Here is a 12,599-nt window from a genome sequence, read left to right on the forward strand (position 1 = left end):
GAAACGATGATAACGGCTGGGCAACAAAGGAGTGATCACAACTTAATAAAGGCGATGAAATGACAGAGCTGAAAGGAACACGACGGCATATTTGTGTTAGAGCTCACGTCCGCGCTTACGCACGACACCTGCCATCTCAGGCCGCTGTCGGTCTGCACTCGATCCGGTGCCGGCTTGCGCTATGCCCGGCACCGAACAATCGTGCAAGAAAGCACCTTCTGTATATCCACAAATATATCTGCCAAGATACCGACAGATGCAGCAGCACCCAGCAGCCACGCCAAACCAGGGAAAGTAGGCAAAAAAGCTTCAATCTAAATAATTATCAACACTCATTTAAGTACAAAACGATCGAAAGAGTCACTCAATGTTTCCATAATGGAAGCGCCGTCAGCGCTGTTAAAATTTAGAAATGAGGTGAAAGATATGTTTGGTTTAGGTACAGAAAGAGAAACAAACTGAAACCGCTTTATGGTTAGCAATACGCTCAGCGACTGAAACGCGATACTTGGGGCGCGTGGCTACCGACGCTTTTTGCGCCCCGCTGAGCGCTGTGGACATCGAGCTGATTAATTGTGGTATATACGATGAAGGCGAGAGCCCTCGCGAAACATTGTGACTGCATTTGGTCCCCCAGCGATCGTCCAGCGCAATAAGCAGCCGCCGCCATGCCGTCCAAGTATCGCGTTTCAATCGCCGAACACTATGCCTCAAAAATCGCCATCTACGAAGCGTGGACTGAGACAAAATAGATCTAGAAATGCCTGACCGCGGGTTGGCTTCTGTACTACATGCTTAAGACCGCTAGACTTTGAAAGCCCAAGAAGCTCCCTCGATATGCGAGCGTCATGATGACCAGTCAAAGCTAGTGGTGGCCACGAGATATATACTTGAGGCATTAAAATCTCCCCGTGAGCAGTAGCTCTGAAAAGGCGCGCCCCCAAGAACGTATTCAGCTGAAGGGCCGAACCTGAAGGACGGTAAAAGACACTGATTTTGATACATTTCGCTTCAAGGATAAACCTTGCACCAAGCACAGTTCGGCTGGTGCTTGTATCACAAGATAACTAAAGTCAGACTCTATGAAAACATACACCACCCCCTCGGCAGTGTTTACTGTCTAATCTGACCACGTTAAACTCAGGGGGTGTTATTTCCGCATCTTGTATATAATCGTCTACGCATGTCTCGGTCACGCCTATCATAAACAATATCTTTTTTAGCTACGCCAAATTGCAAAAAAAAAAAAAAAATTGCCTGTGCCAGGTAGTACAATTCTAACCCTTGAGCTAAATTACTCGATGAGGCGGCATCTGCATTACTTACACGAGATACCAAAATACTTAATTATATAATTACCATAATTACAAGAATTAACTGTTTTATTATTTACTTTATGGCACATATTTCAATCTACGAAGTGTAGCTATAGTGGCACACATCACAGTGATCACAAGGCACGTACACTTTAAGCAATTTCTGAGGATGGCACCGGTTTCGAGATATTCGGCGTCAAACTTACGGTAAAAACGCACCGTTCCACTTACGCACTCATTGAGAAAGCGCTGTTTTATGCATTGAAGGACAAAAGTAACTGGAACGTCAATTCATTCCGTCGGACAACTTGAAAATTAATATATTGAAAGTGGTGTAGTCCTGAGAATTCATTCCAAGAAGATACACCTTGCGAACTGGCGAACCTTTCCTGACGGTTCAAAATGAGCCCCACACTCAGGATCAGAGTAGCGCCTGAGAATTCCAGTTTGTCGATGATGTCGGCTAAAAAGGTGAAGTGAGCGCGCAAGTATACTCGCTCACTTCAAGTGTATCGTCGCATAGAGCAGTTCGAGCCCATTTCACAGCGATGCTCTCGTCTGCTGCAGGGCTGTTAATAACAGCCTTTGCACGGGTAATGTGTTTCTGTTATTAATGAGCTACCTTCATCCAAGTTCTCCGGCAGGTTATAACATTATAAACGATATTAGGCTAAGGTAAAACACGGAAAAGGCTTTTTTAGGCTCTAAAAATCTAATATTGGCATGAGCATCAAAATAGGAATTTATAAGCACGAGAAAGCCGCCACTAAAATTTTCTTCTTCCATAGTTTATGTTTACCTGTTTATAGGCATGATAAGGAGGTAACAAAGAAATGGGCGCTTTACCTAAAGTTACGCTCTTTATTCAGAGATAATATGGGTAAATCTGTGCAAGATAACGTTCTTTCTGCGCAAACTATTTTCGAAACCATCCACGCTCAAAACAAGCTTGTTAACTGTGTCAATGAAGTGTTTTGAAGCTATTCACCATCATCATCAGCCTATTTTAAGTCGACTGCAGGACGAAGGCCTTTCCCTGCGATCTCCATTGACCCCTGTCCTGCGCCAACCGATTCCAACTAGCACGCGCGAATTTCCTAATTTCACCGCACCACCTATAGTCTTCTGCCATCCTCGACTGCGCTTCCCTTCTCTTGGTACCCATTCTGTAACCCTAATGGTCCAACGGTTATCTAACCTGCGCATTACATGACCTGCCCAGCACGATTTTGTTCTCTTATTGTCAATTAGAATATCGGCTATACCAGTTTGCTCTCTGATCCAAAGCGCTCTCTTTCTGTATTTTAACGTTATGCCTAGAATTCTTCTTTCCATCGTTTTTGTGCAGTCCTTAACTTGTTCTCAAGCTTCTTTGTCAGTCTCCAAGTCTCTGCCCCATATGACAGCACCGGTAAAATGCACTGATTATACACCTTCCTTTTCAATGATAATGGTAAGCTTCCAGTCAGGAGCTACCAATGTCTGCCGTATGCGATCCAGCCCATTTTTATTCTTCTATGCATTTACTTCTCATGATCAGGGTTCCCTGTGATTAATTGACCTAGGTAAACGTACTCCTTCGCAGACTCTAGAGGCTGACTGGCGATTCTGTACTCTTGTTCCTTTCCCGGTTATTCCTCATTATCTTTGTCTTCTGCATACTAATCTTCAACTCCACTCTTGCACTCTCTCTGTTAAAGTCCTCAATCATTTGTTGTAACTCGTCTGCAGTGTTTCTGGATAGAACAATGTCATCGGCAAACCGAAGGTTGCCGAGCTATTCGCCGTCGATCCTTACTCCTAAGCCTTTCCAGTTTAATAGCTTGAATATTTCTTCCAAGCACGCAGCGAATAGCATTGGAGAGATTGTCTCCTTATCCGACCCCTTTCTTTAAAGGTGTCTTCCTAGTTTTCTTGTATAGAATTAAGGTAGCTGTGGAATCTCTGTAGATATTTTCCAGGATATTTACGTATGTGGTCTGTACTCCTTGATTACGTACTCTGTACTCCTTTATAACTGCTAGTATCTCTACTGAATCAAATCCCTTTTCGTTCTCTATGAAAGCCACATATAGAGGCAGAGCTTGTACTCTGCGGATTTCTCGATTACCTGATTGATGACATGGATGTGATCCATTCTAGAGTATCCCTTCCTGAAACTCGCCTGCTCCCATGGTTGACTAAAGTCCAGTGTTGCCCTTATTCTAATGGAGATTATCTTGGTGAAAATTTTATATAATACTGGGAGTAAGCTAATGGGCCTACAATTTTTCATTTCTTTAATGTTTCCCTTTTTGTGGATTAGTATAATGTTTGCATTCTTCCAATTTCCCGTTTCATGTTTTGCAAGGCCCTTCTGACCTCATCGCTAGTTATAGGAGCAGTTTCTGTATCCTGTTCATTACTGTTTCGAATGGAGTTATCCTGAGTCCTCTGGGTACTGTACAGGTCAGTACAGAATTCCTCCGCTGCTTTTATTATACTTTTGAGATTGCTGATGATATTACCCTGCTTATCCTTCAGTGCATACATCTTGGTTTGTCCTATATGCCAAATACCTTCTCACTGATTTCAGACTGCGTCCATTTCTTACCTCTTCTTCAGTCTTTCTGACGTTATAATTTCGAATATCACTTATTTTCGTCTTTTTGATCAGTTTTGACAGCTCCGCGAATTCTATCTTATCTCTTGAGTTGGACACTTTTATTATTTGTAGTTTCTTTATTAGGTCTTTGGTTACTTGGAGAGCTTGCCTACTGGTTGCCTTGGTGCCTTGCCTCCCACTTCAATTGCTGCCACTGAAGCCAGCATAGTTGCGATTTTATTCATTGCTTCTATGTCATCTTCATCTTTCTGTTCTAAGGCAACACATTTGTTTGCAAGCACCAGCCTGAATTTATCTGATTTTACCCTTATTGCCTCTAGGTTGACCTGTTTGTTCTTGACCAATTTTACTCTTTCTCTCTTCAAATTGAGGTGAATCCTAGCCCTCACTAACCTATGATCACTGCACTTTACCCTACCTATCACTTCTACATCCTGCACTATGCTGGCATCGGAGAAAGTATGAAATCAATTCCATTTCTTGTTTCACCATTAGGGCTCTTCCAGGTCCACTTTCTATTGCTACGCTTCTTGAAAAAGGTGTTCATTATTCTCAGCTTATTCATTTCTGCGAATTTTGCCAGCATCTCTCCTCTAGCGTTCCTAGAATCGACGCCGTAGTGGCCAATTGCTTGTTCACCAGCCTGCTTTTTCCGCACTTTTGCATTGAAGTCGCCCATTACTACAGTATACTGAGTTTGCGCTTTTCGCATCGCTAATTCAACATCTTCATAAAACTTATCTACTTCATCAACATCTTGACTGGATGTTGGAGCGTAGACTTGAACTATCTTTAATCTATACCTTTTATTAAGTTTGTTTACGACTACTGCTGCCCTCGCATTAATGCTGTAGAATTCGTCAATGTTGCCCGCTATGTCCTTATGGTTAGGAATCCTACCCTGCATCGCTTCTTATCTGGGAGACCTCTATAGCAGAGGACATGGCCGTTAGTCAGCACTGTATAAACCTCACCAGTTGTTCTAACCTCACTAAGGCCAATGATATCCCAAACAATATCTGATAGTTCCTCAAAGAGTCCTGCTAAGCTAGCCTCACTGGACAGAGTTCTGCTGTTAAAGGTTGCCAGGGTCAGTTTCCAATGGCGGCCTGTCTGGGTCCAGAGATTCTTAGCACCCTTACTGCGTTACAGTTCTGACCGCTGCCTTGGTCAGGTGCTCCGCAGCTGCTGGGGACTGAAGGCCATGGGTTAATTGTAGGAATCATGAGGGAGCGCGTGGCCGAATACTGCACCAAGGAGGCCAATTCCTGTTCTGGTGAGGGAGTGTCTTTGTTGAAGCTTAGTGGGCCTTCCTAATTTAGTTGTACGTGGATTAGTATAGCCCCACTCGCTCTCGGCATCTTTTGCCGGTGTCAGGCGTCGCTCCAAGCCTGCAGATGTATTGTGATTTATACTTGTGACAATCGTATTAACTAACTCGTATATATAATGGTATTTATTGTGAGCCTTGAATAGCCATTATTCTGTTGGGTCAATTAATAATGAAGAATATATAAATTCAAGAAACACATCTTACACTACATAATTGTTTGAACAGGTTGTGGAATGAAGTCGAGGCTGGAGAGCTGGTGGCGTTTACAAAACTAGCTTTTTGTTTGCTTGCCACAGCCAGAACTTTCAATATGTTGCAGCTGCATTGGTATCTAACACTTATCAGGACTAGCGCAGCAAAACCGGCTATCGGGTAATTCGATTCACCGATTATTCGAATTCGAAAACCGGATAACCGGAGTGACCGGTTAGGCTGCCTGGCGGTTCGTTTAGTAACATCCGCACATTCGGCTATCCGGATATTTTTTTTTCTTTTGATGCGATTAGTATTCTTAGGTTGCTTCACGAGCAGTCTTACCGCCAACTTCGCTAACTGGCTAGTCTATGGTCTTTAATGGGCAGAACATCGGGTTTCTGTGCTTAAGGAACCCTGTTCGAAATGAAGCGCTGGTCTAACTTGGGTCACTATGTGACACTGCAGGGGCATGTGCCACTCTTCACTGAACCTGTTTAAAGCCAACGTGGGTCGCTACGTATGTGCCACTGGGTATGTGTCGCTCGTCTTTCAGTGCGCCTCGCGTCGTAAAGCGCCAGTTCGCCTTGCTGGCTTTTGAAAGCGTCCCTTCCATTGATTCCTTAAGTGCACAAAATCTGCATTTTTCCTGCTGTTGTTTCCGCAAAATAAAAATTATCCTAAGCGATTTTATCGAAGTTAACTAAAGAACTTACTTTGCCAGTGAAATTCATCATGACTACACCCATGGCATTTCCTATTTGTTAAAATATATGTGACAAGAGTAGACTGAACATATCAATTCCACTTGTGCCACAAACACGTTTCTATGGGGATACTTGGCTCCTGCAGCAGCCCATACAAGACGTACGCTTATAACACTTGGCCGGGAACAATCTCGCTCTCTTAAGAGGAAGCTTTAGCTCGGGCCCAACTCCGACGCGGCCTATTCAAATACATGTAAAACGCAAAAACGTTTTTATGAGATAACCCCTGGACCGATTTTGATGAAATTTTTGTATTTGAAAGAGAACGTTAAATTCTAGTGACTGTTGGAAGCGGAATTTCGATTTAGGACTTGAATTTTCTTAGAATGATTTTCAAATATTTGACCGTTTGAAAAAAATAGAAGCAGGAAGTTTACAAATTCATAGCTCTGCATCAAGAACTGATATCGCGGTTCTGTAAACGGCATCCATTAGACCATTCAAAGCGGACAAATTCAGTATGTCATTTTACATCTTACGTGAATTTGTTACGTTGGTTACAATGGTTTTGCAAAAGTTGTATTTCCCTATGATTAAATTTTTTTATATTCATGTGTAACATATCAATTTTGTCCGCTTTAAACGTGCTATTAGATGCAATTCACAGAATTGTATTATCATTCTTAGTGGTTGAGTTACAGAGTTGTAAACTTGATTGTTTCGTTTTTTGAAAATTTACGATTTTTGCCAATTTTTAATAAAAATTGACGACCTAACTCAAAAATTCGATACCAACAGTCACTAGATTTTAGGTTTGTCTTTTAAATGCAACAAACCTCGTCAAATTTGGTGTAGTGGTTGCCGAGAAAAACGAATTCTCCTTTTACATGTATTTAGATAGGAGCACTCGAGCTAAAGCTTCCTCTTAAGCGGAAGCTTTAGCTCGGGCCCAACTCCGACGCGGCCTATTCAAATACATGTAAAACGCAAAAACGTTTTTATGAGATAACCCCTGGACCGATTTTGATGAAATTTTTGTATTTGAAAGAGAACGTTAAATTCTAGTGACTGTTGGAAGCGGAATTTCGATTTAGGACTTGAATTTTCTTAAAACGATTTTCAAATATTTGACCGTTTGAAAAAAATAGAAGCACGAAGTTTACAAATTCATAGCTCGGCATCAAGAACTGATATCGCGGTTCTGTAAACGGCATCCATTAGATCATTCAAAGCGGACAAATTCTGTATGTCATTTTACATCTTACGTGAATTTGTTACGTTGGTTACAACGGTTTTACAAAAGTTGTATTTCCCTATGATTAAATTTTTTTAATGTTCATATGTAACATATCAATTTTGTCCGTTTTGGATGTACTATTAGATGCAATTCACAGAATTGTATTATCATCTTTAGTGGTTGAGTTACAGAGTTGTAAACTTGATAGTTTCGTTTTTTGAAAATTTACAATTTTTGCCAATTTTTAATAAAGAATTGACGACCTAACTGAAAAATTCGAAACCAACAGTCACTAGATCTTAAGTTTGTCTTTTAAATGCAACAAACCTCGTCAAATTTGGTGCAGTGGTTGCCGAGAAAAACGAATTCTCCTTTTACATGTATTTAGATAGGAGCACTCCAGCTAAAGCTTCCTCTTAACGTATACTGAAATCATCTTATTATCATATCAACAAAAGCAGAGTTGAGCACCCACTTATTTCTGTATATAATAATGACTTGGTGAGGTGGAAATTCCCCGATGTAAAAATGCGCTTGGCCTATACATGCAGGAAATTGTCAAGTTTGTGGCAATTTGGTTTCTTCTCGATGCTAGACGGGGGACTTATTTGCTGTTTCGAACGATTTGTGTATCAAGAGTAAAATTCGTTGAAATAAAAGTTGATTTGAGAGGAACCTGCTGGAGAAGCACCAACGTTATAGGAGGAGTGGGGTGGCGTAAGAGATTTTCAATTTGCCATCGGAGCACTTAAAAACCTCCTTTGACGCAGCCAATTATTAAATTTTAAAACTGTTTCGGCATGCAATTCATCTAAACATTTCTACTTAAGCTGTGCTTTAATTTCTATCAACCTTAATCCGCCTTGCTCTGATTTCAACCAACCTTAATTCCCCTTGCTCTAGTTTGTACCAACCTTAATACACTTTAATCCGCCTTGCTTTATTTGTACCAACATTTATCCACCTTCCTCTAGTTTGTACCAACCTTAATCCGCCTCACTCAAAAGTGTGCCAACCTTAATCCACTTTGCTCTAATTTGATCAACCGTAATCCACTTTATTCCGCGTTAATCCGCCTTGCTCTAATTTGTGCCAACCTTAATCCACCTTGCTCTAATTTATACCAACCTTAATCCACCTCGCTTTAATTTGTATCAACATTAATCCACCTAGTTCTAGTTTATATCACCCTAATCCACCTTATTCCACTTTAATCTGCCTCGCTTTGTCTGCAGCAACCTTAATCCACCTTACTCTAGTTTGTAGCAATTTTAATCCACTTTAATCTGCCTTGGTCTAATTTGTATCAACATTAATCAAGATTAATCCGCGTTAATCCGCTTTGCTTTAATTTGTACCAACCTAAATCCACCTTACTCAAAATTGTATCAACCTTAATCCAACCTCATCCACTTTATTCCACCGTGCCCTAATTTATATCAACGTTAATCCACCTTAATCTGCTTTAATCTGCCTTGCTTTATTTGTACCAACCTTAATTCACCTTTCTCAAGTTTGTACCAACCTTAATCCACTTTAACCCACATTTCTCTAATTTGTATCAACCTTAATCCACTTTAATTCCCCTTGATTCAGTTCACGTTAATTCACTCCACCTCAAGTCACCTTACTCTAACTTGCTCTAATTCTGTATTACCACTGACGTTATACAAGACGCGGATGACGTCACTGGTGATGATTACCTTTGTTACCACTCATTGCGGACAACGCCGGCTTTTCTACCTCTTCGGACATATATAATGCTTTCGCATTAATACACCTTCCGCGTGCTCGGCAAGATCCATCATGGCGGCTGAGTGACACGTTTGTAACTGAAGCTTACTGACGTCTTTCAGTGCGCCTCGCGTTGTAAAGCGCCAGTTCGCCTTGCTGGCTTGTGAAAGCGTCCCTTCCATTGATTCCTGAAGTGCACAAAATCTGCATTTTTCCTGCTGTTGTTTCCGCAAAATAAAAATTATCCTAAGGGATTTTATCGAAGTTAACTAAAGAACTTACTTTGCCAGTGAAATTCATCATGAATACACCCATGGCATTTCCTATTTGTTAAAATATATGTGACAAGAGTAGACTGAACATATCAATTCCACTTGTGCCACAAACACGTTTCTATGGGGATACTCGGCTCCTGCAGCAGCCCATACAAAACGTACGCTTATAACACTTGGCCGTGAACAATCTCATTCTCTCAACGTATCGTATAAAATGACCAGCTGAAAGCATCTTATTTTCATAACAACAAAAGCAGAGTTGTGCACCCACTCATTTCTGTATATAATAATGACTTGGTGAGGTGGAAATTCCCCGATGTAAAAATGCGCTTGGCCTATACATGCAGGAAATTGTCAAGTTTGTGGCAATTTGGTTTCTTCTCGATGCTAGACGGGGGACTTATTTGCTGTTTCGAACGATTTGTGTATCAAGAGTAAAATTCGTTGAAATAAAAGTTGATTTGAGAGGAACCTGCTGGAGAAGCACCAACGTTATAGGAGGAGTGGGGTGGCGTAAGAGATTTTCAATTTGCCATCGGAGCACTTAAAAACCTCCTTTGACGCAGCCAATTATTAAATTTTAAAACTGTTTCGGCATGCAATTCATCTAAACATTTCTACTTAAGCTGTGCTTTAATTTGTATCAACCTTAATCCGCCTTGCTCTGATTTCAACCAACCTTAATTCCCCTTGCTCTAGTTTGTACCAACCTTAATACACTTTAATCCGCCTTGCTTTATTTGTACCAACCTTTATCCACCTTCCTCTAGTTTGTACCAACCTTAATCCGCCTCACTCAAAAGTGTGCCAACCTTAATCCACTTTGCTCTAATTTGATCAACCGTAATCCACTTTATTCCGCGTTAATCCGCCTTGCTCTAATTTGTGCCAACCTTAATCCACCTTGCTCTAATTTATACCAACCTTAATCCACCTCGCTTTAATTTGTATCAACATTAATCCACCTTGTTCTAGTTTATATCACCCTAATCCACCTTATTCCACTTTAATCTGCCTCGCTTTGTCTGCAGCAACCTTAATCCACCTTACTCTAGTTTGTAGCAATTTTAATCCACTTTAATCTGCCTTGGTCTAATTTGTATCAACATTAATCAAGATTAATCCGCGTTAATCCGCTTTGCTTTAATTTGTACCAACCTAAATCCACCTTACTCAAAATTGTATCAACCTTAATCCAACCTCATCCACTTTATTCCACCGTGCCCTAATTTATATCAACGTTAATCCACCTTAATCTGCTTTAATCTGCCTTGCTTTATTTGTACCAACCTTAATTCACCTTTCTCAAGTTTGTACCAACCTTAATCCACTTTAATCCACATTTCTCTAATTTGTATCAACCTTAATCCACTTTAATTCCCCTTGATTCAGTTCACGTTAATTCACTCCACCTCAAGTCACCTTACTCTAACTTGCTCTAATTCTGTATTACCACTGACGTTATACAAGACGCGGATGACGTCACTGGTGATGATTACCTTTGTTACCACTCATTGCGGACAACGCCGGCTTTTCTACCTCATCGGACATATATAATGCTTTCGCATTAATACACCTTCCGCGTGCTCGGCAAGATCCATCATGGCGGCTGAGTGACACGTTTGGAACTGAAGCTTACGACGTCTTTCAGTGCGCCTCGCGTTGTAAAGCGCCAGTTCGCCTTGCTGGCTTGTGAAAGCGTCCCTTCCATTGATTCCTGAAGTGCACAAAATCTGCATTTTTCCTGCTGTTGTTTCCGCAAAATAAAAATTATCCTAAGGGATTTTATCGAAGTTAACTAAAGAACTTACTTTGCCAGTGAAATTCATCATGAATACACCCATGGCATTTCCTATTTGTTAAAATATATGTGACAAGAGTAGACTGAACATATCAATTCCACTTGTGCCACAAACACGTTTCTATGGGGATACTCGGCTCCTGCAGCAGCCCATACAAGACGTACGCTCATAACACTTGGCCGGGAACAATCTCATTCTCTCAACGTATCGTATAAAATGACCAGCTGGAAGCATCTTATTTCCATAACAACAAAAGCAGAGTTGTGCACCCACTCATTTCTGTATATAATAATGACTTGGTGAGGTGGAAATTCCCCGATGTAAAAATGCGGCAGGAAATTGTCAACTTTGTGGCAATTTGGTTTCTTCTCGAAGCTAGACGGGGGACTTATTTGCTGTTTCGAACGATTTGTGTATCAAGAGTAAAATTCGTTGAAATAAAAGTTGATTTGAGAGGAACCTGCTGGAGAAGCACCAACGTTATAGGAGGAGTGGGGTGGCGTAAGAGATTTTCAATTTGCCATCGGAGCACTTAAAAACCTCCTTTGACGCAGCCAATTATTAAATTTTAAAACTGTTTCGGCATGCAATTCATCTAAACATTTCTACTTAAGCTGTGCTTTAATTTGTATCAACCTTAATCCGCCTTGCTCTGATTTCAACCAACCTTAATTCCCCTTGCTCTAGTTTGTACCAACCTTAATACACTTTAATCCGCCTTGCTTTATTTGTACCAACCTTTATCCACCTTCCTCTAGTTTGTACCAACCTTAATCCGCCTCACTCAAAAGTGTGCCAACCTTAATCCACTTTGCTCTAATTTGATCAACCGTAATCCACTTTATTCCGCGTTAATCCGCCTTGCTCTAATTTGTGCCAACCTTAATCCACCTTGCTCTAATTTATACCAACCTTAATCCACCTCGCTTTAATTTGTATCAACATTAATCCACCTTGTTCTAGTTTATATCACCCTAATCCACCTTATTCCACTTTAATCTGCCTCGCTTTGTCTGCAGCAACCTTAATCCACCTTACTCTAGTTTGTAGCAATTTTAATCCACTTTAATCTGCCTTGGTCTAATTTGTATCAACATTAATCAAGATTAATCCGCGTTAATCCGCTTTGCTTTAATTTGTACCAACCTAAATCCACCTTACTCAAAATTGTATCAACCTTAATCCAACCTCATCCACTTTATTCCACCGTGCCCTAATTTATATCAACGTTAATCCACCTTAATCTGCTTTAATCTGCCTTGCTTTATTTGTACCAACCTTAATTCACCTTTCTCAAGTTTGTACCAACCTTAATCCACTTTAACCCACATTTCTCTAGTTTGTATCAACCTTAATCCACTTTAATTCCCCTTGATTCAGTTCACGTTAATTCACTCC

The sequence above is a fragment of the Dermacentor variabilis genome, chromosome 1 (genome assembly GCF_050947875.1).
Source record: "Dermacentor variabilis isolate Ectoservices chromosome 1, ASM5094787v1, whole genome shotgun sequence".
Taxonomy (NCBI): Eukaryota; Metazoa; Arthropoda; class Arachnida; order Ixodida; family Ixodidae; genus Dermacentor; species Dermacentor variabilis.